The sequence below is a fragment of the Pogona vitticeps genome, chromosome 2, assembly GCF_051106095.1.
Source record: "Pogona vitticeps strain Pit_001003342236 chromosome 2, PviZW2.1, whole genome shotgun sequence".
Taxonomy (NCBI): domain Eukaryota; kingdom Metazoa; phylum Chordata; class Lepidosauria; order Squamata; family Agamidae; genus Pogona; species Pogona vitticeps.
Genome location: NC_135784.1, coordinates 167,253,935 through 167,281,269, shown reverse-complemented (window position 1 = coordinate 167,281,269; position 27,335 = coordinate 167,253,935). Strand labels below are relative to the sequence as shown.

Sequence of the window (27,335 nt, the reverse complement as noted above, 5' to 3'; positions counted from 1 at the left end):
AACACAGGAAGACAATAAAAACTAACCCGCCCTATCTATACTCACACCTGAATGGAAAGACAGTGTATTTCTGGGCATGCACAGAGTGCAGACTCCCAATACAGCTTCTTAAGATGGCAAATTGACTCTGAGTCTACTTGCAAATCAGACTGAGTCCTCTCAGGTAGCAGCAAAGCAAAGCATGATTCTCCTCAGAGGTATACTAGGCTGATAAACTAATTTATCTACTCCCTTTTATACAAGTTGAATGAGCTGTTAAGCACCTATTGCCAATCCCTCTTCAGTCCCTTTCCTGTTCTGACAGGATGAAGGGCAACTTTCTGATGTAATGCTATTCCCATTGCCAGATCCACACTACTCCCTGAGAAAAAACGTGCTGAGTTCTTTCAAGTCTGAGTTACAGATATAGCATTAGTGTTCCTTTGAGAGCCACTTTGATATGTCCTCTGATAAAGATAAGCACTGAGGTATCTGCTCCTGAACTCAGTCCTTCCTTTGAAGTGTTCAATAGCAGGAGATTAGATGAAGGTATGAACTCTCTGTTTCCATTCTAACCTTTGCTTCCCAAGCTCAGAGAGGCATAGCAGGTTCCAGAAACTCAATTTCATATCTCATACACTCTAAATTCTTACTTTTTTCACACATGGATCTCAAATTAATGATTCTGCTGCCTCAAGACTTTAATGACTGAATCAGTGACTTTGCAGTAGGAAGATGGAGAACATAATCTCCTTCATCTTCCTGAGTTTTTCTTTTTATATATTTCTAACAACCACAATGGACTGTTTAATTTAACACAAGGGATCTGAGGGTGTGCCCTCCACCTCATTAATTCATTTAGGCTCTTACTGCTGGATAGCTCTGTGGTTTTAAGTATCTGGCTGTGGAGCCAGAGGTGGGGAGTTTGATTCCCCACTGTGCTTCCTTGATAGGGGCTGGACTTAATAATCCATAGGGTCCCTTCTAGTTCTACATTTTAAAGATTATTATTCTAATATTATTATTGTTGTCTCATGGTTGTCTCAGAGACATAAATATCACTGGAGGCATTCAAGAGAAACTTAGACAACCATCTGGCAGATATCCTTTGTTTTCCTGCACTGAGCAAGGGGGCTGGACTTGATGGCCTTGTAGGCCCCTTCCAGCTTCATTATTCTATGATTCTATGATCATCTGTGGTTTGGTTTTTACATATTTGTCCAAAAACAGTTTACATCTCTATTGTTGAGGAGATCAGCTGTTGCCAATAATAAGAAAATTAGGCTATGTAACAACTGTTTGCATCCGTCATTAAAAATAAGAAACAGCCCCTAATGAGGTGACATAGGTTGTTTGTTTTGTTATTTGAGAGATGTCATTGGAAATGGCAGTCTAAAATACTTGCAAGTATTTATAGGCCCATCAAGCAAGGAATAAACTACCGCTGACCTGACAGCCTCTCCAGCAGCTTGGGAAGGGATTTGTGTTGATGCGATTTAGTTTCACTGGCGTCAAATGGCATCTCTGTCTTCATGTGAAATGTGTTCCTCTGATGGCCGCAGAGACAACCTTCACTGGAAAGAATTGCTTTGCTTAAGAGATCTAACCAGGTACTGAGTTATAACTCTGACAACTTTCAGATTGGTACCACACCACTCCTCCTCCCCTGCCACATGATTATTCTATTCTTTCCTAGCTATTTGGTGGAAGCTACCAGAGATTCCTGTACAGTGGTGCCTCGCTTAATGATTGCCTCGTTTAGCGATGAATTCGCATAACGATGTGTTTTTTTAGAAAATAATATGCACCGTATAACGATGTTTCCTATGGGCGATTTTCGCTTAGCGAAGTTTGGGACCATGCTTCGCATAACGAATGCGATTTTAGGTCCCCTGCTTCACTTAACGATGTTTTTTTTTCAATTAAAAAAGTGTCTTAGAAGGGTCCAAAACGGTTCTAAATGCTTGGATTCGTTAGAGGACCCCTTAAGTCATGTGCAAACCTGATTTGGCTTTGATCTGACTTTTCGTTAATTTTTTTTGTGAATTTTTTTTTTTTGGCCCATAGGAACCAATGGACCTGTCAAAATCTGACAGCTCCATGCTTTCCTATGGGGGAGAAAACAATTTACAAAAAATTAACGAAAGTTCAGATCAAAGCCAAATCAGGTTTGCACACAACTTAGGGGGTCCTCTAACGAACCCAAGAATTTAGAACAGTTGCTGAGTCTTCATTAATTTTTTGTGAATTTTTTCTTCCCCCATAGGAAATAATGGAGCTGTCAGATTTTGACAGCTGTCAAAAGTTGGGGGGAAAAAATTCACCATTAATTAACGAAAAATCAGATCAAAGCCAAATTAACTTTTGCATCCGTTTTAGAGGGTGCAGAAGCTAATCCAAGCATTTAAAACCATTTTTGACCCTTTTATGACACACTTAATTTTGCAAAAATTGACTTCGCAAAGCCATTGAAATGTATTGAGTCAGCTACAATACATTCCAATGGAGGATACATTGTATCGTTTAACGATGTTTCCTATGGGTTTTTTCGCTTAAGGATGGCAATCCGTGCCTATTGGAACGGATTAACCGGTTTCCAATGCATTCCTATGGAAAATGGTGTTTCGCATAACGATGTTTCACATAACGTTTTTTTTTGGAACCAATTAAAATCGTTATGCGAGGCACCACTGTATATGCTGCCATCTCCAGAGGGGTTTCCCATGAGGACGATACAAGGAACCTCAACCTTCCTTTCTAGTGTGGAGGTAGGAAGGAGGAGCTACAGGTTGCTTCTATCACAGATGACTCATGATGGGACACCTTCACCCCTGTTTCCCCAAAAATAAGACCTAACCTGAAAATAAGCCCTAGTATGACTTTTCAGGATGCTCGTAATATCCCTACCCCAAAAATAAGCCCTACTTGAGTGAAATCCCGCCCTCCACTATTGTGCAGCAACCAGAAGATGACATGACTGTAAAATCAAACATCCCCTGAAAATAAGGCTTGGCATGTTTTTGGAGCAAAAATTAATATACAGTAAGACCCTGTCTTATTTTCGGAGAAACACGGTAGTCCACTGTCTGCCACTTTGCTGCCCAAGGTGAAGTCGCAGAAGGCCCCATTGCCCAACCTTTTCACACATTAAGTACACAGTTCTGCAATCACGTCTCCCTGAAAACCAGCAGTAGGTGGCTAGTGCTTCAGGAAGTATGGAGTCCTTGAAGAATGACCAACAAAGCAAGCCCTCATGCTAAAAAAAAATGGAGTTTCCAATATGCAGCATAGAGTGAAGGACTAGGACTACAATAGTCTTTGCAACAAACCTGGCAGTAATGCCCATTTATTCAGAAGTAACCACTCCTGAAGATAGTGGTTCCACATCAGAATAAATAGGCAAAGAACAAAGTTTGCTTGCCTATCTAGACCCCTTGTTGAAATAAAAAGGCTAAGGTAACATAATCCTAATACAAGTCCCTGATCAAAACATACTCGTTTTCATTAGCAAGAGGTAAGGTCTATTTTTAAAATTTATTCAAAGGAAAATAATATTGTGGAATTTGTTGGAAAAGCAAAAATGTCACCACTAACCTTATTACTTCACCAGCATGGCACATTTATGATTGCTCTACTTTTTACCCAGACAGTTTAATCGCCCCACTGGCTGGATAGCTCAGTGGTTTTGGTATCGGGAGTTCAATGTCCCCACTATGCATCTAGGGAGAAGAGTCACCTTGTGTGACCTTGGCCAAGCTGCACAGCCCCAAAAGTGCTTGTAGAAGAGAGGAAGGGTAACTCACTTCTGAGTATTTTCTAGCTCGAAAACCCTGAAAAGGGTACATTCTAAAGCACATCATCACGATGATGTTACTTGCAAAGTGAATATGCCATTTGGGAGCCCAAGCATAGGGAGTTGGGTGAAAAGGTCTCCTACTCTTGTAAAATAATAATAATAATAATAATAATAATAATAATAATAATAATAATAATAATAATAATAATAATAATAATAATGATGATGATGATGATGATGATGATGATGATGATGATGATAATAATAATAATAATAATAATTATAATAATAATTATAATTATAATTATAATTATAATAATAATAATAATAATAATAATAATAATAATAATAATAATAATAATAATAATAATAATAATAATAATAATAATAATAATAATAATAATAATAATAATAATAATAATAATAATAATAATAATGCAGGGGTTAAAACAGTTCCATCAATATAGGATGTTGAACTCATGTGCTCAGTGTGATGATGTGACTTGTTAATTCTGTGGCACAACAGGGGGCATCACTGTTACTGTTAATTGTTTTGATGTCAACAACAGTTGTGATTTTTTGTGTGTAGTTAGTAATGTTTATTATAACTTCAAATTAGGTGTTTTTTTAAAAAAAACATATTTTTGTTTTAATTAAAAAACAGCTGGAATCCTCTTGGTGATTTACATGTGCATACATTAAATTCCCTAACTCACTTCACTGAGCTACCACTCATGAATGAGGAACTGGGCACACGAGCAGGCGCCCACACATTGCACAATCAACTCATCACCTCATAACATAAAACCCCTGACTGCCAGCAGTTTCCCAAGGTGAGCTACACAGTTTAACTTACACCCATGTAAATCGCCAACAGGATTCTGCTTAATAATTTAAAAGCAAAATGGTAGTATTGTCTTATTAATGAATAATGTAAAGGGGATTCTTTTTCCCAATAATGACTAATGTAATAACAACAAATGTCTTTACAATGTAGTAACACTAAAGTGAAAACATTTTAAAGCTGAGTGTGGCCTTCCAGATGTTGTCAAACTGCAGTTTCCATTAGCCGTAATCAGAACGGCCAGTTATGGGAGATAACAGTCCAGTATCAGGAAGACCAAATTCTTCCAACCATGCTTTAAATTAATATTTACAAGTTCTGCCCCCACCACTTTAGCCCACCCACCCCCCAAACCCTCAGTGGCCAAGAGGGCCTGTGCATATATATGGGCTGCAAGGGAACTTGCCCAACAGAAATCAGAGATAAGAGCCTTCCTGTGGCAAAGACTGGAGCCCTACCAGTAGACATTAGGAGGTGGCTGCTTCAGGCAGCAGACCTAAGAGATGAGCAGTGAGGTGCTAGAGGACCCAGCCACCTGGCTGTCTTAAATTGCTTTGCTCTCCTTAGGTGGAGAAGGGTAAACCACTGTTAGCATTGAAGAAAGCCCCCACTCCTGCTCAGGTCAGCTTTGACCCATCCATCATGCCTTGGAGCCTCCATGGGCCACTCTTTGTTTCTGAGCAGCCTGGGTCTGCAGTGGGCGCCCATGGGAGAGGTCACGCTGGGCTTCAGGAGGCGCACGCTAGAGTCCGGATCCTCAGAGGCCACTCTCTTCAGCTCGGCTGCAAAGGAAAAGTCCCCTGAAAGGACAGGGCTGTGGGCAGCTGCGATAAATGTTCCCCTAACAGCCGCCTCACCTGATTTTGGGATGGCGGTAGTAGTGGTGGTTTCAGCATAAACAGCCAGTGGTGCCGCCAGCAGCACATGTTGCCCACTCACTGGGCCACAGACTCCATGTGGAACTCAGTGTTGCCACGTGAAAGCCTGCACGCTTCTCATGTGTATTACTCGCATTGTGCTCCCCTTCCTTTTTTTTAAAACAAAGATGCTTCGCCTGCATTGCCTCAGTAATACTTCCAGCAAGCCTGCAGGGTGGCCCAGTTATTCCCAGAGGACAGAGAGAAGGTGCGGCTGAGAAAATCATAGCTTACCTCCGGCCACTCTGTGAATTCCTAGGAAAGCTGTCTTGAGAACAGCTGGCTCCCAGCTCCTAATTCATGCTTTTAACCACCACGTCAGAGCTCACAGGATTGATTTAGTCCAGGGATAGGCTACATGGTAAAATGCCACACAATCCCCATGATTTTAGATTATAATTCTCATAAATCCTCCCAACAAGCATCGGAGATAGGAAAATTTCCTCCCAGAATCCCACTGCCAGCAAGACAGTAGCCGGCTAACTCTTTGATTCGAGTAGCTGTAAATAAAAATAAACAAAAAAAGTAACTTTCCCCATTTCTGGCCAGCCTCACCAATGATCTCAGATGGTTCAAAATATCTGGAGAGGACCCAGTTGCCTCTCCCTGGTTTAGCTGGCACACCTTGCCCCTCAGAGGGTCCTCCACCATCCAATAAGGCAGCTGTGGGTTATAGGTCAAGGTGTAGTAGCCCTCCCTCCCCCAGATCAGATCAGATCAGGAAAGGCAGCAGCAACAGCACAGAGGGAGGGCCTTGTGGCTCCTGCCTGTCAAACTGGATTGTGACAGCAGGACTGATTTAACTATCTGCTGCTTGGCAACACTCACAGCCTGGGAGTGGGAAACATGTGAGATGCTTCATTCTCTGGCATGCATCCCACTCCTGTTGCAGCATAATATTGTGACAATAGTTCTCATGTGTACAGATTAAGATGGCTCTCGCCAATATAGAAATGGTGATGGACAGCTGGAACAGAATGTATCACGCTGACATGATCCTGGATGTGCTGTTGTGAAAAGTTACTTTTTTGAACTGCTGCCCCTCAAATCCCACAACTAGCATGGCTGGTCGAAGATAATATACACCATGGGTAAAATCTACTTTCTTGAGGAAGAGACTGTAGGCCAGTGAGATCCAGGATCAGAAGAAAAAACATCCAGTTTAGCACACTGATTAAGAATCAAAGCTGTAAACAGATGCTCAGTGGCCCATCAGAAAGTAGTCTGAACCATAATTTTCTCATGGGATGCTTCTGCTGGTTTATCCCAACCCCCAGTTTACACAGTGGCTGAAATCCTTTTGTACTGCTACACAAAAGGTATAAAATCTGGACGCAATTTGCCATAGGTTAAGAAATCTCCATAGACATCTGCTGTGTATTGAGTCATGCAACAGAAAATGTCTACAGTAATGTCTTAATCTGAGCCATTTGCCTCCTAAAGTTAAGCCTTTTGCATAGCAGTGTAATAGGATTTCAGCCAATACAAGTGAAAGGGCATGGGCACCTGTTCTCAAGTCTTCACAGGTTCATAACGAGTCCTGTAGGGTCAGGATGATTATTTTATATCTCTGTCCCTCATTCTCTTCTTCTGACTAACCAGCTGTTGCAATGACATAGGATGAGAAATGTACATCCTTCAAAACATTTCCACTGGGTGTGAAGCTTCACATTCAGTTGCCATTAGCAGAACATGTGGGTAAGAATGTACATGTATGTTCTAGACAGATAATCGATACTGTATTGTATAAATAATTGTATTTCTCCCGGGTCTCAGCATGTAGTACAAATCTCATGTTGCTTTTTATTTTGATATTTCCATCTCTTGACGTGTTGATTAACTGTTATGAGTTTCATTTTTATTTATATGTATCATTTTCGTCGTCGTTTAGTCATTTAGTTATATCCAACTCTTCATGACCCCATGGACCAGAGCACGCCAGGCTCTCCTATCTTCCACTGCCTCCCAGAGTTATGTCAAATTCATGTTGATTGCTTCGATGACACTGTCCAACCATCTCGTCCTCTGTCGTCCCCTTCTCCTCTTGCCGTCACACTTTCCCAACATCAAGGTCTTTTCCAGAGAGTCTTCCCTTCTCATGAGATGGCCAAAGTACTGGAGCTTCAGCTTCAGGGTCTGTCCTTCCAGTGAGCACTCAGGTTTGATTTCCTTTAGAATGGATAGGTTTGTTCTCCTTGCAGTCCAGGGGACTCTCAAGACTCTCCTCCAGCACCACAATTCAAAGGCATCAATTCTTCGGTGGTCAGCTTTCTTTATGGTCCAGCTCTCACTTCCATACATCACGACAGGAACAACCATAGCTTTGACTATTCAGATTTTTGTTGGCAAGGTGATGTCTCTACTTTTTAAGATGCTGTCAAGGTTTGTCATCGCTTTCCTCCCAAGAAGCAGGAGTCTTTTAATTTTGTGGCTGCTGTCCCCATCTGCAGTGATCATGGAGCCCAAGAAAGGAAAATCTGTCACTGCCTCCATATCTTCCCCTTCTGTTTCCCAGGTGATGGGACCAGTGGCCTTGATCTTAGTTTTTTTGATGTTGAGTTTCAGACCATTTTTTGTACTCTCCTCTTTCACCCTCATTATGAGGTTCTTTAATTCCTCTTCACTTTCTGCCATCAGAGTGGTATCATCTGCATATCGGAGGTTGTTGATATTCCTTCCTGCAATCTTAATTCTGGCTTGAGAGTCATCCGGTCCAGCCTTACGCATGATGTATTCTGTATGCAAGTTAAATAAGATGGGGGACACTATACAGCCTTGTTGTACTCCTTTCCCAATTTTGAACCAATCAGTTGCCCATAGTAGGTATAAGAAATAAATTTAAGAAACAAATAAACTTTCTATCACATCAACTAAGACTGCAGCCTTCCCCAAGCAGAGATATGTTAGACTACAATACCCACAATCCTTAAGCAGTACAGACATTGGACATGCTGGGTAAGAATGACAGCGGCTGTCATCTGATACATCCAGAGGGATCCAGGCTGAGGAAAGTGAACTAGCACTGCAGTTGATGTGCCAGAGGGAGGAGGAAAGAAGTTATAATCCAGCACATCTGGAGCACATTGGGTTGAAAAGGGAAAAAACAAGGACAAAATATGGCAGTACCTTAAAAACATAACAGATTTGTTTCAGTGTGAGTTTTTGTGGATCAAAACCATCCTCTTCAGGCACAGATTTTGATCTCCAATAGATTTTGATCCACAAAAGCTCACACAGAAATAAATCTGTTTTCAGGTGCTGTAATATTTTTGGCCCCCCTTTTTTTCTTGTTTTCCATTTTCCTCCTTTAACTTTTGTCAGCATGCTAAACCAGATAATGCAACTACAACTTTAGACTGGGAAAGGCTGCTCTGTAAAGGGGAGAGAGATCTTTTACTGCTGGGGTGAGGAGTGGGGGAATCGTGCCAGGATTTGATTTTTTCCTGTATCCCTGGATTCTTAGAGTTATTGGAATCACTCATTCATATCATGAAGGTCCTATTTCTTGTGTATACGCCACTGACCTTTATTCTCTTACAGTGGGTTTCACTGCTTTACATGAGCCTCAATGTGAAGAAGCCAGAGACTGCGAGTTCCGTTCCCCACTGCGCATCCCAGGAGAGCCCCCAGAAGAAGGGAATGGGAGACCACTTCTGAGTCCTCTCTACCTTGAAAACCCTGGAAAGTTTTGCCATGAAGTCAGAAGTGACTCCATAGCACACAATTATTATTAGTAGTAAATGGGCACAAAGCAAAAAATTTTAAAACTGGGAATACCCAGAAAAGTCCTCCTTCCAAGACTTCTGGTTTGGATCGTTCTTTTAGATGCAAACTTCCTTTGTTAGAGCAGCTATGCATGTTTCATGCATGTGTCTGCCCCATTCACTTATAAAACTGGTGTCCTGGGTTTGTCTGAATAAACTTGATGATCTATAGCTCTCTTCCAGCTCTGCCCTTCTAAGATGAGGTACACAGATGTGAGCACCAACTAACAAGCCAGGGTCCAAGAAATGTAGCTGCCTAAGGTAGGGCAGCAAATTGTGCTCTCATCCTTTCCCAATCTAAGTCCCTAGCACCTAAAGTCCGCTGTGCCATTTTGGAATGTGAACCATGAAATTACACATGTACCTCCCCTAGCCGTTAAAAAAAAGTAACTAAACAATTACAATAACAGCAAAGCAAAAAACTAACACTTTCCTAACATTTTAAGACTCCCCAAACTTTTGGATTGAGGTGTCAGCCTAACGGTAGGGCTAGTCCTGGCTAACCTTTACCCTCTAGATTTTTTTAAATCCACTCAAGAGCTTCCATTTTTTTTCTTCCTCGGCCTGCTTCACATCTGACAACACAGCTCAGGCAAACCAGAAGGTCATGGGAGAAGGGACAGGCTTGTATTCTCTTGACCTTCTTGAGTTCCCTAAACCTTGTGGAGATGGGCATGAACTGGGCTTCAGTGGTTCTGCCCAATTCAGCATGGCACCCGCACAGGTGTTTTGCAGGTGCCGCGCACTTCCTTCCCCTGCCTCCTTCATGTGTTTGCCCACTCACTGGCAGCAGCACTTGCTTCCCTCCTCCGCCTCCTTTGGCACCTTCCCACTCAAAGGCAGAGCCCCACCTGCTTATCTGTGTGGGCAGCCAACAGAGGAGGCAGAGGAGAGAAGCGCACGCTGCTCCCAGTGAGTGTCTGGCCACTCGAGGAGGCCGAGGAGAGAAGTGTGCTGCCGCCCATGAGAGAGCAACTGGATGAAGGAGGTCGGGGAGGGAAGTGTGGGGTGCCCATGGAATACCTATGTGGGTGCCGCACCAAACTGGGCCAAACCGCCAAAGCGCAGTTTATGCCCATCTCTACTTAAAGGTTAATAGTACAAACATAGCTTCCTGGTCATGTCCACATTGGCCCTCAAAGAAAGGATTTGGGGCTGTTCCAGAGACCTACAAGGGAAAAGCCTGGCTTCCCTTTACCTGTAAAGTGATTTTTTGGGGTAGGGATGTAGGGGGTAGGGATGAGGATGTGGGCATACTCCAACTTAAAGAATACAGATTTAGACCTCAGCCAGTGGTGGTCAATGACTCAAATTTCAGTTATGTTATGAATCTGCTACAAGCCCTGAACTTTACAGGAGTTATTTAAAGGGTACAGTTAAGCATATCTCCTGTAAAGTGCATACTAAAATTCGGAGTGGATTCCCACCCCCACTGGAACTGAAATCTCTACACTAGCTGTCGAAATAATTTTGAAAAGGGCCATTTAGATAAGAGTGTCCACAGGACTTTTTCCAGGGTTGGGGCCTAAGCTGCTTTGTGATAGGTTGGCACTACTGGTGTCCATATGACGTGTCGTGACAAAACATGTATTTGTCTGTGTACCATAAAATATATACATTTAGGATTATCGGGGAGGAGAGAAGGTAGGAAATCCTACAAGTCTTAGTACCTAGGAATAGAAATAGAACATTAATATATGAAACCAACAACAGTTAGATGCCCCCACCTCCAATCAGGTACCTGAAGTGACAACATAATTCTGTCCAATGGCAAGGCCAGTTCTGGAACATCATAAGAAAGGAGACTCACTCTTGCCTCATCACAGTAAGGACAGCTCCTTAAATTCTGTGTTTATGGAAGGTCTTTGCTCCTCTGCAGCCCTCCTTGGAAAAGAACATGTGTGTGTCTTCTTCTTTCTCTGTGTTAGACATTAATATTTTCCAGCATATTTGAGGAGTGACTCAGTTATGCAGCCTTCAAGTCTGTTATTCTTTTTAAAGGCAAGGAGAAGGTCACAAGCATTATCCAAATAAATGAGAGAGAAATACAAAACAGCTGTGTTTAAAAATAACCTTGTGAAATTGTGTTGTACCTTGGAAGAATCTTGGATATGAACGCGAGTTGATAAATACCTACCACATGTTGCAGCTGAAAGGTCTCTTGTTTATCAAAAGCAATGTGCCACATAGTGAGGGAGTTGCTGTTTTCAGGTGAGTCCAAAAATGTTTAGGTATACAGAACTTGGTATTGCTCCTCATTGGATCTGTTGCCTAAATTGACCAATGGCATGAATTGGCTGGTGCTGTCCTTGGTGCTGAAATTAAGTTAGCTGCCAAAAGTGGGGTCTCTTTTGACTGGGGCTCAAATGGGTCTGACCATTCCTGTAAAAGTGCTCATAATGCAATTAGATGTGCAAAACCAGTTCAGATCACCCCCCAAAGAGCTAATTAAAAAAAAACCCCATACCATTATGGTGAAAAATATTGTGAAAACACATTAAAAAGAGAGACATGTCTGTTATCAGAATTTTGTCCACAGTGTAAACAACATCTTCTTTTGCACAAGTACTGTAATTGTGGATACAGGCATAACTGATAACTTCACATAGCTGGTTGAAACCAGTACAAGCACAAGAAGAAATGCTTTGCCATGAACTGCTTGATAGCCAGCATTTTAGGTATCTGACTACAAGCCCAGAGATTGAATTCCCCACTGTGCTTCCCCACTGTGTTTCCTTGACATAAACCAGACTTCATGACCCATAAGGTCGTTTTCAGCTCTGCAGTTAACTATGATTGTTGTTGTTGTTGTTATTATGTTATGTACTTCTATCTATCTATCTATCTATCTATCTATCTATCTATCTATCTATCTATCTATCTATCTATCTATCTATCTATCTATCTATCTATCTATCTATCTATCTATCTATCTATCTATCTATCTATCTATCTATCTAAGCACATACCATAATAATATATATAACCTTGAATTGCAATACTTTGTTTTTTATTCCCATATGAAAAAGTAGGGATATTATGGTATGTGCTTTCCCTAACACATGCATTTTTAAATCCTCTGTTCTTAATATACACATTTTAATTTTTTTTGCATTCACCAAAGTCCCTATATTCACCAAAGTATCAAAATGTATTTGTGAGCATTTTAAAAGGGGGCACATATTTTTTGTCATGCATATTTATTTAGAAATAATTTGAAAAAAAAAAGGAAGGGATCTTTTTTTCTTTCCTTCTAGTAACAGAAAACAAAAGATGTGAGTTTTGTTTACATTCATAATCTCTCCACAAGATGCTCCTGTGCTGAGCAAGAGAGGGCACCTTATCCCCAAATTTCAGGAGCCACCACCCTTGCTCCATTCATAATCAGCCTAATGGATCCCACAGAGCAGAAATGGGATAAATCAGTTTTAAAACATCAGTTACTGTAAATTTCTTGTCCATTTCTAGTCCTGATCCACTGTGGTCCAGAGAAGAGGGGGTATGAGAGGAGGGGGCTTGAGAAACTGTTCTCAATGAATTAGGGAAAGAATGTAAATTCTTAGGGAGAAGTTGGCATCTTTGGGGACTCCTCTGAATTTTTTTGAAGAATGGTATGGCTCATCCAGCTGCCAGCTTCCTAGAGATTTTGGGAATTTTGTTTTGCTCAGGTTTAAATTCTTTTATTTATTTTTAAAATTTTATTTGTTCGATTTATATCCCGCCCATCTGGTATATTCTACCACTACATTGAGGATGGAAAGAACTTGTGGTTCAAAAACATTTGAGCGTGGGATGAAAAATGACATGGACAGATTTTCCTAGTCCTCATTCCATCCCTCTTCCCACCTCTCCCATTTGCTCCACTTTGTGTAATCCAGATTGCTTGACCATCTGGGTGCAGCTAAAGCAACGAGTCATGGAAACAAATATCTTTTGGCCATAATCTATGTACATGCGTGTGCCCGCTTGTGCCTTCTGTTGACCCTTTTACCACGGCATTCAGTAATTCCTTGCCTCTTCCCCCACTTGGCATAAAAATCTGTTTTTTTTAAAAACTAGACTGATTATTCAGTACAGAAATGTGAGGTAATACATAGAGAAATCCTTTTCAAGTACTGCTCTTTTGGGGTTTGCAGCACTGTGCAGAGCAGAACGGTGTTCTATTTAGCATATACACATTGTCTCGCCAGGGCTGGTCCTACCATTCGACAGAGGGAGGTAGTCAGTTCAAATAGGAGATGCCAGGGGGTGACAGAAAAACCTTTCAGAAAAAAGCCCTCTCCCAACATGGGGTGTGTGTGTGTGTGTGTGTGTGTGTGTGTGTGTGTGTGTGTGTGTGTGTGTGTGTGTGTGTGTGTGTGTGTGTGTGTGTGTGTGTGTGTGTGTGTGTGTGTGTGTGTGTGTGTGTGTGTGTGTGAGAGAGAGAGAGAGAGAGAGAGAGAGAGAGAGAGAGAGAGAGAGAGAAGTATGCCATGGAATGCTAACTAATTGTTGATGAGAGGAAACTATGCTATAAATCATGGAGGGGAGTGGAATATCATGAACAGAGGCCAGAAGAGGGAATTCTCAGCACTATAAGTTGCTTATAGGTCCTGTTTGAAAAGAGAGCAAATGTTATAAATATCTGATATATATCCACTGTGCTCTCTCTCTCTCTCTCTCTCTCTCTCTCTCATTCACAATACACCAGACCTATATTGCTCTAATCCGACTTGGGGAAATTGGGAGCAGTTATTTTTTTAAAGGGGAAAAATCTTTTCGAGATCATTGTTTCTGATTTACTTCCCACAGAATTGCTAAACCATATGCTAAGTCCTCTGTACTGGTCTGGGCTTTCCCTTTCACCACTGTCCAGCTTCCAGCTGAACTCCAGCTGAACCCTCAGATCACAACAGCGGAAACAAATCATCTCGGCTGAATTGCAAAGCAAAGCAACTTGGCCTGAACACGTTTACCTTTCCTGGAATACCTCGGATGTACATTAGAGGGCATCATCTGCGTATCTGTCATAAGCTTTGCTTGGCTTGCTCCTTACTAGCAAGTGGCAGCAACGTTATTCAGTACACGAGCAGTGGGAATGCCAACAGGAAAGGCCAGCAGCAGTGAAGAAAACAGAGGACAGGTTGCCCTGGGGAGGGGGCAGATACCCTGGGCAGCCCTGCCAGGCAGAACGGAGCAGCAGAGAGCCTGTGATGGGTGGGATCTGTCCCAGCAGCAAGAGGGATAGCATAGTTGAGTGAGTGAGCAGTTGGAAGAAGGAAAAAGGCAGAAGGAGAGGCAGAAGATTGAAGTATGGTGTCCCTAGTCCTGTGAGCAGAGGGTGCCATTCCCTCACACTTAAAGGGGCCTTCAAGGAAGTCCAAGAATGGTAGGTTGATCTTAAAGAAAATACGTTTTTCTACAGATCCAGGTTCCAGGTGTGAGCGGTGGCCAAACCTCCCCAAACAGATTCCTTTTCAGCCCAGTACATACAGAAACTCTCCAGGGAACATTTACTGGCCTGGTAAATGTTGGCAGAAAATAGCAATTACTTGAAAAATCTAGATATGAAGGTTAAAGAAGAAAGTGCAAACAAAATTACAGTTGAACATTAAGAAGACAGAAAGAACAGCAGTGGATAAATTACATAACTTTCATGTTGACAATGAAGAAATTGGAATTGGTCTGTTTAACCATCAAACAAAATGGAACGTGACACCAAGAAATCAGTAGAGGATGGAGATTTGAAAAGGCAGCTGTGAAGGAAATAGAAAAGATTCTCAGGTGTAAGAATGTATTGCTGGATACTAAAGCCATGTGGTAGTTCCTATTATTATATATGGACATGAAAGCTGGATAGTGAAGAAAGCTGATATAGGGGGGAATGATTTATCTGGAAGCTGGATGGATACTACCATAAAGACACATAAGTGGTTTCTTGAGCAAAGCAAGCCTGAACTCTCTGTAGAAATAGAATTGGTGCAACTGAGGCTATGGTACTTTGGATACATAATCAGAGAACATGATTCACTGGAAAAGTTGAAGCCAGTTATATTACAAAGGACTTGTCCCTCCAGTGGCAGCTCAGACTCATTGGTGATGCTAGTAGGTGGAGACAACGGTAGAGGAAGTCAAGAGAAAGGCATGGGAAGTCAATGATAGTGGAGACAGGTAGGTGGAGTAATTCCAAGCTTGTGGGTTCACAGCAGAGGGCTGAGAAGATAAAGGGGCCCACCCAGTCACCCCAAAGCACTCCCCAAAACCCATATTCATCTGCTGCGGCAACAACTCCATTGCACATTTTAAAAAAACTGAAATCAAAAAGAGGATGGAAAACAATTAATGCGAAGAATTCAAAAATGCTTTTTTAAAAAACATTTTGAAATAAATGAGTCCTATTCCAATTCTCCCCCCACCCTCCACATTGCATCATTGCCTCTACATAGCAATGTGAGAAAAATTCATTTGGTCCACATTTCCATATTCATATCCCCAATTCTGCACTTCACTAACCTCTTCACAGTTCAGCTGCACTTATACCTCAAAAATCTAGACTTTTCTGAATTTTGCAGTGCAGTTCGCATAAAGCACACCAACAGGAATACATTTGGATGTGTGCATTTGAATACATACATTTGAAACAGCATGTGTGTCTCTTGAGGTGTGTCTGTTTTGGAAAAACCTGCACAAAAAGCCTTTATGCAATGAGGAAAAAAATATAGAGAAAACACATGTATCTTAAAAAGTGCCACACAACTGCATACAGTTTTTTAAAAAACTAATATAAAACCCATATATTTTGAAAGCTGGCTTCAAAACTCTAAAAGCTAAATTCCCCCACCCAACATGGGTTACAAGACAGAAAGTGGAGCAAAGCTTGGGGAAGAAAGACAGAAGCCTTAATTGGTTTCACATCACAGCATACTGATTGAGATTTCAAAGATCGGCGTTCCATTCTGCATTTTGTACAGCTTGGAAATAATTTATTAAAAATGAAATTGTTACCCTTAACTTCTTAACACTTGCAACAGCAATTTTAAAATGTGTTATTTAATCATCAGACACCAGCAACATTATTTTGCATACTGTAAGGTTCACACCAACTCCTGCTGTCTTTTTTTTTTTAACTGGATTCTTCTTTTTCATCAACAGGTAACTCCTTTAAACAAACTTCAAGTCCGATACGTCATTTTTAGCATTCCATAAGTCTCTTTCCACATTCTTTTTATCTTTAACTGAAGGTTCAACCAGACAACTAACTGGTAACAACATATGACTAACTAGAGGGGTAGAGAGGTCATTCTCAAGCTCATATGAGTTTAAGAGTGAAGCACCCATACCTTCTTCCTCTTATCTTTCTGGGCTTTGGATGGGAACTGGGTTATTCCACAATGGCTCCCAGGGGAGTTGAGGTGCTTTCTAGCCTCTCTGTTGTTTGCTTCTCTTTGAAATCTTTCTCTTTTGTGCCTCCCTTTCAGCTGTCTCTCCCAAATACGGAGGTTTGAGGGAACTTGTCTTTCCCTCAACTCTCTTTCAGCCACCTCCCTAGGTAACCTTTAATGGCATCCATTCCCCTGTCCAGAGATCTTCTTTTACTATCTCTATCCATTCATCTTTTCCTTTCTCTTTCTCCTCCTCATCTGCCACACACCTCAGTTGTTCTCCTCCCTTTATACCACCCTCATTTCCTGCCAAAACAGTGCTCCCTACTGGCCATTCCTTTCCCAGGTTTTCCACTCGCATTCTATTTAAAAAGACGCTTCCCAGTTTTTTGTCCCTTTCATCCGTTAACAGTTCCTTTTCCTCTTGTGAAGTGGATGACCCACCCTCTGTTTCTATTTCTTACACATACCAATTACAAATCTTGCTAATTTATTCCATTACAATTCATTTTTAGTAATTGCCAGTGATTTTGTTCTTTAACAGGTTAACAAACGAATGGATTACTTCATGAATGAACTGTATATGATTTCCTTGATGGTTCAGTTTCAATGAAGTAATTCTCTGTACCAACTCAACATTGTTCAAAATCCTGTTGGTGTTCATGTAAGGTTTGTGTCATGTGCAACAGCTAATTTTGGCCTATTGATGAGATGCTGAGGTGATTCGCAATTGCATGCCTGGCCACATGCCCAGCTACACACAACCCCATCCCCCTATCTTGTCAATTAGCAACAACTAACTGCAGCAGGATACACAAACATTGTTTGAGCACCAATAGGATTCTGGGGGGTAAATAGATACTAAGGGGGCAAATAGACAGTCACTTTGCCCCAGCCGGGATTGGGCTAAATAAGGTTGCTTCAAAGTGCTATCTGACCTTTAGAGTATTCCTTGCATTCACACACAAGGTATAGGCATCCTTCAGTCTCAAGAGACTATGGTAACATGCTCTGAATCGAGGAGTGTCCTCTCCAGAGCATGAAGCCCGGGTAAGGTAATATGGAGGATAGGCTGTTACCCAAGCAGCAGATCCCCCCTCTCCACATTGCTGAAATGATCCAATGGAAAGGCAAGAGCCAATACAACTGGTTCCAGCAATGTCGCAGGAGTTGGCAGAACGACACATGCTGCCTTCGGGACTCCAGCTCCGGATTTTGCCTCGAGGTTAACTCCTGAAGCCTTTTCCATGAGTGGATATAGCCACAAGGCAGTGGAGGTTTGAAATCGGAGTTTTCCTTCTCCTAGATGGGCTGCCTTCCATGGCTGACGAGCCCCACCTACCCGGCCTGCTCTTTAATAGTGCAAAAGTATGATCTGATCCTTAAAACTTTCCTGACTCCCCGGCTTATGCAAATCTAATTGGCTTTCCTATTTACCATATTAAGGCCAGATACACACAAGGATCAGGTAGTTTAAGGACAAGAGCAGCTGCCTCTCAAAGTGACCCTATTTAGGCTGTTCCTCCTTTTCCCCCTCCAGGCTTGTGTCCTCTCCCGTTTCCCCCTCTGCAAACGATCAAGGAAAAGCAGTTTTAAAAGAATGTTGATACAGTGGCATATTGCTAAAGTGTGACTGTAGTTCAATACTGGGAATTGCACATGCTGGAAATCAAAGTTGAACAGAGCAATTCTACCCGCACTTAAAAAAAAAATAGTAGCCCCTTCCTAACAGTTCAAAAAGGTGCAGACAGACATGGGAGATGCTTGGGCTCATTCACAATTGCCTATATGTCATGTAATCCCCCCAAAATATATTAAACCTGTATGTGCCAAAAGTGGTCTAAAACACAAGATAAATTGTCATCTGATTACCTAATATTTGCAAAGCCCTGCCTCGCAGCTCTGAAACTCAAGGGCCAGGCACTCTCTCTCCATTTGTCCTGCCTCACAGGAATGCTGTGCAAATAGGATGGAGAGGGGGGAAATTTTTGTATGCTGTCTTTCGCTCATTAGAGGAAAGACAAGGTATACATGAAACTAATATAATAAATTAAAGCCTGCCTAATGAGTCAGAGAGGGCAATATCCTTTCAGCTCCTAACTGTCAATTTTGGCCTGGAAAATCAAAGGTGCAGCCTCATTTCCTGCCAGCTCCCTGCCATGCCCCTCATCTCTCAGTTAGAAGAAGCAGGCATTCCCTACAGTTTTCTCCCTATGAATGATTGTAACTTACAAATACATCTCAAGTTGACATTCAGACATTTTGGTAGCTATTAAATCTTTGAGTGAAATTCAGCCACCTCTCTCTGTATTGCTTCTCACTAACAATCACCACTGTTTCTTCCGTTTCTAAGTTTTGTGTGAGAAATTTTCTCCTTTTCTATGCTGTATAATTGACCTTGTACCTCATCAGCTCTCAATATTCAGTTATACTACTTCTCAAGATGTTTGCTTTCTGAGATCTTGTGCAATGCAGTTTTACTTCAATAAGCCTCTACCAGTCTCCAGGTCTAATCACTCCGGGTATAACCAGCAGCTGCTGGCATTGAAGTGAAATAGGAGAAGGCTAGAGAGCATTTTGTCATTGTTGATTATCCTTACTGTTATGCTACAGTTTTATTCTATTTTGTAAACCTCCCAGAGTGGCCTTGGCAGCCAGATGGGCAGTATGAAAATCACTCACTCAATCACTCAATCAAATTCATTTTTCCATCCTGTTTCTGGGTCATTCCTACCCTAAAATTTAATAATAATAATAATAATAATAATAATAATAATAATAATAATAATAATAATAATAATAATAATAATAATAATAATAATAATAATAATAATGCAATACATCACTAAAGTAGCATGTAAATTCATGTATAGCTATGTAAAACTGCACAAGGCAATATTCGAATTTGATTTCACTTTTACAGTGTTCTTCAGTGTAACTCAAACTAGAAGAGAAAATTAACTATAAGCCACACAAAAACGGGGACTAGGGTTACAATAGGGAAGACATTAGTTAAGTGATACATCAGAAAACTATTCTGGAGGAAAAAATATATAAAAGAAAAAGTAAGCAATTCACCACTAAGCATTTTTTAGAAAAAAATTCAAAAAAGGTGGGGGGATATAAGCACAGTGGCCATCAGTGGCCATGATGCCCAAAACACTGACCCATTTGCAAATAAATTGATAGTAACATTCAAAAGGATTGAAGCAATACAGGGATTTGATCATTTTTAAAAAGCCATGCCGGTGATGTGGAAAAAATCCAATTGGATGGCCAAATGAATCAATGGTACCCATGCATCATGTGAATGGAAATTTATAAAACTATCCAAATAATGGCAGAATTAATTTAATTTGGGTTCTTTTGGCTCATGTGACTGCACTCTCTCAGTTTTGTCCTGCCAAAATAATCTCCCACCATAGCTGCTGTGATGACGCTCGGCATTATGTCACTCTCCCTCATTGGTTTATTAATATTTAGTTTTTAAGTATATCTTAAACAAACAAAAATCCAGCTAAACATTCAGGAATGACAGATTTCAAAAGACCATTGGTAGGCATTTTGTGACATCACAGCAAGTTAACAAATCATTACAGGAGTATAGCCAATGGGCTCATGGCCAGTTTTGATACGCAACACACCTCTTCCCATTTTGTTGGGATTTAGAGCCTTGACTCTGGCAATATAGAGACTTTGAGAATACAATATAGAAACTTTTAGTCCCTCAGCATGAAAGCTTCGGGGGCAAATTGCCTTGAATGCTGTTCTTAGCTCCCCTCCCCCAACTCTGTTTTAGGCAAATCTGCATTTTGTAAAAGCCAAAGCAGTAGCCAGTTCTAGCTGTATTTGAAGTTCTTATCTCCCCAGTGCAGACCTTGGGATTTCCTGTTCAGACATTAGCTCTTGAACGATCATCCCCAGCAGCAGATTGGATATATCACCACCAGCCCACACTTAAGGGCCATAAATCTTTGTGTTCTTCTTCAAGCTCTCCAGAAATGGCTCTCCAAACAGAAACTCTTCGAAGAGGCCTCTGGGGTGAGAACATCAAACATCTCTTTCTTTTGTTAAGTACCGAGGACTGCCTTGAAAATGAACTGCTCCCTCTTGTACAACAAGCCCCACTGAGCTTCAGAATATTTGCTCCCTAAGTACTGGATTGCAGCCTATCTCACTAACTTGGGTGCATCTATGACAGCTCCTGCTAGCAGCAAGGTGGTGATACAGATGGTGACAGCTGCCAGCATTCTTTAATTCCTCTTGGAGATGTGTCTATGGGGACTGTTGCCTTGAGCATCTGCACTTACCACTGTAGGGCTGTCCATTACTGCTTCTGAGAATAATTGATCCTTCAAAGGTTAAGGGATCACAGTGGGGTGATGGTGCAACCCCATGTGCCTGTCCTTTTGGCCTGACTTCTCCCACATGGGTGTGCCTGTGCATGCATGCTGTCAAGTCAATTCCAACTTAAGGTGACACTTTTCAGAGAGTAGGTAGAGAGGACTCAGAAGTGGTTTCTTGAGGGCATCCCGGGACTGTGCAACTTGGCCATGGCTATGTAGGCTGCCTCTTCTCCTAGGAGGCACAGTGGGGGAATTGAACTCCCAACCTCTGGTTCCATAGTCAGATACCTAAACCACTGAGCCTATTCAGCCAGTTAAAGTTGCCCATAGGATAGTTTAAAGTAGAGAAATGGCTAAAGGATGATATGGGGTAAATACAGATGTGCATTCTGCACTGCATTCTGTAGAATTCAGGTTCTCAGATGTCCATCCAAATACATAGGCAGCTTTGGACTGCAGTGGGGCAGTCCAATTTTGGGAATGAGCCACCCCTATGCAAATATACCTCCCCACTGGAATTTATTGGCAACAACAGAGCATGCCAAAGCAGTGCCTACAGTAATGCAGGTCCAATGGAAGCCTACACATGCTTTCTGACCTGGCAAGTGCTTTCCCACTTGGCTCTCCTTCTCAGTGAGGAAGGATGACCTGGGAGCAAAGGGGGGGGGGGGAGAGGAACGTCTTGTTCTTTGCTCTGCCGCTGCCTCTCCCTCTCCTTCTTCTTCCTGGGCAGAATGCAAAACAAACATATCAAGACACCCAGACTTGCAAAATGTGTGTTGAAGTTTATGTATTCTTTACTTGGTTTCCCCCTATCCAGTGCTTATTGATAAAGGACATTGAAGAAGAAGAAGATAAAGACGATGACCACGAGCAAGCTTTCACAACCTGACATCTTCCAGATTGCATATTAGACCACATAAACCATTATCCATAGTACTGTCAGGAGATGGAAAGTGTCAGTTTAGGTTTAGAACACCACCCAACTAAACGGAAGTATCCAGTAGAGATGCCATTCATCTCTACTGGATTCACTGAAGGCCATTCCTAATTTCCCCTTGAAAAACAATAGGACTGAACAATATGTAATGTACCCAGAGAGCTCTTTTAATCCTGTTTAACAAATTACTAGTTGTTTAAGGTCTTTAAAAGGTTCAGTTTTTCAAAACTCAGGATTCCAGTTCGTCGGTTTTTGTTTGGTCCTCCGAGGCTTCAGATTAGGCATCGGGCTTTTGCTCAAAAATGCCACTAGATGGCAACCTTTGCACTGACAGAAAAAGCCTCTGAAATAGCCAAGGAGGAGACTGGGAGCTGGAGGGTTATGTGTGTTTCCTGGCTGGTGGTGGATTAAAAGTGCATTGGATTTCTCCCTGGTTCAGCTGCAGCCCACCAGAATTTACTTATGTGATCAGCTTTCAGTGCCTGGGATGCAGGCCAAGAACACAAGACAGTAAATCTGACTTTGGCAAGGGGTCTTCCCTCTACTAAAGAAGGGTTCTTCTACAATCTGGAATAGATGGAGAAATATGCAACAGGATCTGGAATGCACCTGGTGCTTTTCTTTCCTATATCAGAGATAAGCAAGGTTTGGTTAGCTTGAACTTTGCTTGTGCACACGGTTTCTCTGAACCTGTTTGGAGATTAGAGTTCTCTGGGCATGGCCAGAGTCCCCAAGCTTTCTTTCACCTGTCAGCGGGAGGTCATTTGGGAACAGACACAATGCCTTTCACTTCAGCTGAAAGACATCCTCCTCATCTGAGAGCAAAGCAGGTTTTCAGTCACAGGGAGGTGTTTTATATGATGTCAGAGCAGGAGAGGACTGAGGCCACTGAGGGTAGCAATGTCTTTTCCAGGTGTAACCCAGAGAGCACTTACCATCAGACCTTTTAACTGAGACTAACCCTGCATGCACAGCCTCTGCTTTGCCACTGAGCAATGGAATAATTTCCAAAGTGTGTGCAGATTGAAGCCTAGAAAAAAATACTTTTAGGAGGAGAGAGAGAGAGAGAGGGAGAGAGACCCTTCTTCCCTGAAATTTGTTCCAGAGAGTGCAATGAAAAGGGCAATAAAAAACCTCACATAAATTTAAGGCTCTGGTGGGCCCAAAATTCCATCCCTATGGAGCAGTCTGTTCATTGTCTTTGAATATGGGAAGATGCATAATACAAAACTGAATCATTGGTCCATCTGGGCCAACATTACCCACAGAGGATAGTGATGGAATTGACAAGGTCACAGCCAAGGGTCTGTTTTGGCCCAGGGCCTCTGCATGCCAAGCATGTGCTTTGTCATGTTGAATGTACTGAGAGTTTGTACACAGAGGTTCAAGCATAGTATAAAAACCACATCAATATATCAAGAAGGGTTTTCTGTTTGGGAATGTGTCCTCTGTTGTACTGTCAAAAAGCAGCATGTTGAAATGCCAGTACAGCAGCAATGGCTCAAATTGCTCTGTGACATATTTTTACCAACATATTGATGTACTGGCCGCAAAAAACATTGAAATATGCAGACCACAGTGTTGGCAGTCACCTTCCTGGCTTCGATTCTGAAAAGAAGCAGGGCAGGTCATGCACACAGGCAGTTCCTGTAAGGAATCACCGATACAACAGAAGTACAAAATAACACAATCTTCCCAGGAAGGGGAAAATACACTGTAGTTACACCTCTGGCTGGGAAAATGTTTCCATCTTGACTGTGCATCTTGTGATTGTGAGGGGAAAACAACTATCTAACTGAGGGATAACTAGAGAACATTTTCCTTGTGTGACCAGGGCCTCAGAATGCTTAAAAACAATTGTACAGTACTTGATATAGACATGTGTGCTTGACAGACTAATAACTGTTCCATAACATATTCTTATTGAACATAGTAACTGAAAAGTTATCAGACTAGCAGTGCAAGCAGACTCCAAACAGACAACACCTAACAGACTGTTTCTAACAAAAATCACTGTCACTTCTTTTCTACCTGGCAGTTAACCCACTTAACATCTATTGATTAAAACCAGACAGAATCCGATGGGTTGCTTTAGTTCCAATACATAAATTACACTACTCAAACATCATTGTATTCATGCTGGGTTGCACACTTAAACATTCCAACATGTCACTCAGCTATAAGTTCTGCATTACCCATACTGCACCTCTGTAATTTAGCTAAGAAGTGAACAGTTCACAAGTTTGGGAAACATCAGAGTAAGGACTTGAGGGATGATGTGTTGAGACTGGCTCAATCAGTGATGTCATTGGAAAAAAACACAGTGGGGGTGAGAACTAGAAAAGGCATCAGGGGTAGGATGCCTTGTTATGTATGCACAATACATTTCTCTGAAATAAAGGAAGAGCTCTGAGTATATGAAAAGTGTACAGTATTTCCCATAACTGGGGAATTGGGGGGGGGGGAAGCAAAATAAGCAAGATAGGAGAGCTACTTGTTGGGGGAAGCACAGGGCCATCCCCCCCATCTGGCACCACTATCAGACTCATCTTAAAATGAAGTCTTCTTTCTTCACTGGTAATGAAATTTAGATGTCACCTGCTTGGGTAAATCTTAAAATGAGGGAAAATGTAACGTGCTGAGGGAGGATGAAGGTGCTCTGGTGGCATATTACGACCTTTGCTGGTGAGGGTTGATGAAGTCACAATCAATCCTCATCTGGAAGACCATACTTTCCCTGTTCTAGTCTAAATGTAACCCTTTTAGAAAGTAAAAAAGTGGCCTTAGGAGATCCTTGTTTTGGGTAAGAAAGATTGCTAGGTCAGTGCGGCCACTTATATACCACCAGTTTGAGAATGGAAATTGACACTGATTTGCATAATATTGATACCAATTTGTATGCAGAGGAACAAAATTAGAACTGATGTGTATAATTTAAACATAATTGCAATGCACGTTAATTGACTGGAAGACAGCGACCAGGTGACCTGTGTGCCTGTTGAGACTGCTGCTCTCAGCAGCCTGTGACTGAGCTTCTTGATTTCCCTCCTTTATAGCTTTAAATCAGACTTGGACTGGACAGCCTTCAACCGGAGACCTGCCCATCCTAAAAGAGGACACCTGCCTACCCTCTCAGGCCTGGAAGATAGCAGATGATCAAGAGGACTTAGATCTCTTAAAAGACACAAAGCAGAAAATACTGAAGCAAACCTTTAAGACTGCCAAGAAAGGTGTCAGGGAGAAAGGGGGGAATCTATCAGTTTGAGGACTTAGCTTTTTTTATTCCCCACCAGATAGATGGGGCATGTTTCCTTCCTTGCCAGAAGCAGAAGGCACCTTTGGCAGCCATATTTTGGGCCCTGAGAAGGTACCACACAGTGGGTTCTGACAGTTCAGCCCTGAATATGTCTTGGCTTCCAGGCCAGTAGGACAATGCCAGTCCTCCCCTCTGCGCCAGGCAGATGGGATTTATGCCTCACCTAAATACCAAGGCAGCTGCTGAGGTAACACTGTTGCCATGGCGATCATGTAACCCTAAGGCCTGAGTAGAAGGAATTCTGGGGTGGGGGGCAAGCAATGTTGTATTATGAAATACCCGTATATTCCCATTACCTTTCCAAGTTGTACTAGGTGGCAGGGCAGAATCCAGAAATGGTCTCCCTCTGGGAAATTAAAAATGAGATAATGATATCCTTCAAGAAGTAGAGATACCACCCAGGACTAGTCACTATTGTTTCTTTTTTCCAGTTTTGGCTTTGCCAACCAGAAAGATGACAACTGAAAGAGGACCACAGCAAATATTTATAAAATTATGAGAAAGAAAGAAAGAAAGAAAGAAAGAAAGAAAGAAAGAAAGAAAGAAAGAAAGAAAGAAAGAAAGAAAGAAAGAAAGAAAGAAAGAAAGAAAGAAAGAAAGAAAGGAGAAATCTTTTCATCTGCATTTGCTGTCCGTAACCCCAACTGACAACAGATTTGAGACACAAATTAGATTGATTCACTGAGTCATTTGCTGCTCCTCTCTGAATTGAATCTTCAAATTATTTTTGAATTATTTTTTGAATTATTTGTAATTCACTTATTTAAATCATAATCCTATGGAAACCAAGTCTGATGAATGTTTTTGACCTGAAAAGCATTATTAGAGCTGCACTTATTCCTGCTTTTGGCAGGAACTGGCTTACTACAAAACAGAAGTCACCGCTGTCAAGAGAGCAATTAAATCTGAATTCTGCAAGTTCCCCAGAAGTGTTAACACAAACTTATTTTGAAAAAGGTATTAAAAATATGACATGACTGTGCAAATATTCACAACTCTTCTTCATAATGTGCTGTGCAGCCATTCTTTCTGAGGCTGAAGCATTTGTCCCAAGCCATTTGGAAGAGTTCATAAAGGAGGGATCTGGCCCTAAGCAACCACCAGATTGTGTTCACAATATTGTTAACCTTTGTTAACAGACATTATTAAATGCATGATCTGCTGTTGCATCTTTTCACATTGTGGTGGAAGGTTGATTTCAATTATTCCCAGAGCTGGCCCAAAAATATTATGTTGCCTGAGGTGGTACAGCAAATGACATTCCCAACCATCTATGTCAAGATTATTGGTACCCAAACTGCAGTAGAAAGAAAGAAAGAAAGAAAGAAAGAAAGAAAGAAAGAAAGAAAGAAAGAAAGAAAGAAATGGGAGGGAGTCAGGATGTTAGACTAAAAATTGGAAAGAGAGAAAGAAGAGGAGGGGAAATAATGGAATGAACGTAGAAGAGGAGGCTGTTGCTTCCATCTCTGTGTGGTCTTGGGTGACCATTAGATGTCTCTGTTTCCCTGCTAAGATCTGCCCAGGTGGTGGCAGAAAAAGAGAGAGAAAGCGGGAAAAGAGAGAAAGCAAACGAGAAAGCGAGCACCCACTCCCCATGCCAGGCAGAACACCGTGGCCATTATTTATTCCTTTAATGGCTGCAGTGCCATCTGCTTGGCTCGCATTAGCAATGCACGGCAAGCGCATATTTCACTGGCAGTGTCGGAATGGTTGTGCCGAGCACCCTGCAGGCCATGAATCGTGCAGATGCGCTGCTCTCCATCATCACAAGCTGGGAGCGAATGACACTGCCGTAGACATCCCTTTTTCCCTTTCAGCATTGCCCAACCACCCCAAGAAACCCCTCCTCACAAATTCAGGGAATTCACTGACACTGCAAGATATCAACCTTGCACGATGAGAGGGGAGAACGAAATGGTGAATGACGCACCTGCAAACCAGCCTCCTCCACAATGAGATCATTATTATGTAAACAATGGCAAGTATTTTTTGAACAGCAAGAGACCAAGATAACTCCATTTATGGCCAAAATGTCCAGCAAAAACAGACCAACGTGAGGTAGTGTTTAGTGT

General features: G+C 41.8%; 1 long non-coding RNA gene across 2 annotated transcripts in view; it reads right to left on the bottom strand.

Annotated features, from left to right (window-relative positions):
• The window catches only part of LOC110074446 (uncharacterized), an 84,177-nt gene that overhangs the window by 6,581 nt on the left and 50,261 nt on the right, over window positions 1-27,335 (bottom strand). Inside the window, exon 1 of one of the 2 annotated variants that reach the window (XR_012084035.2) lies at window positions 1,429-1,634. The exons of the other annotated variant lie outside the window; for it this stretch is intronic. This is a non-coding gene — a long non-coding RNA (uncharacterized LOC110074446). Of the gene's footprint in view, window positions 1-1,428; window positions 1,635-27,335 lie in introns of those variants that run through there. 2 annotated transcript variants of the gene reach the window in all.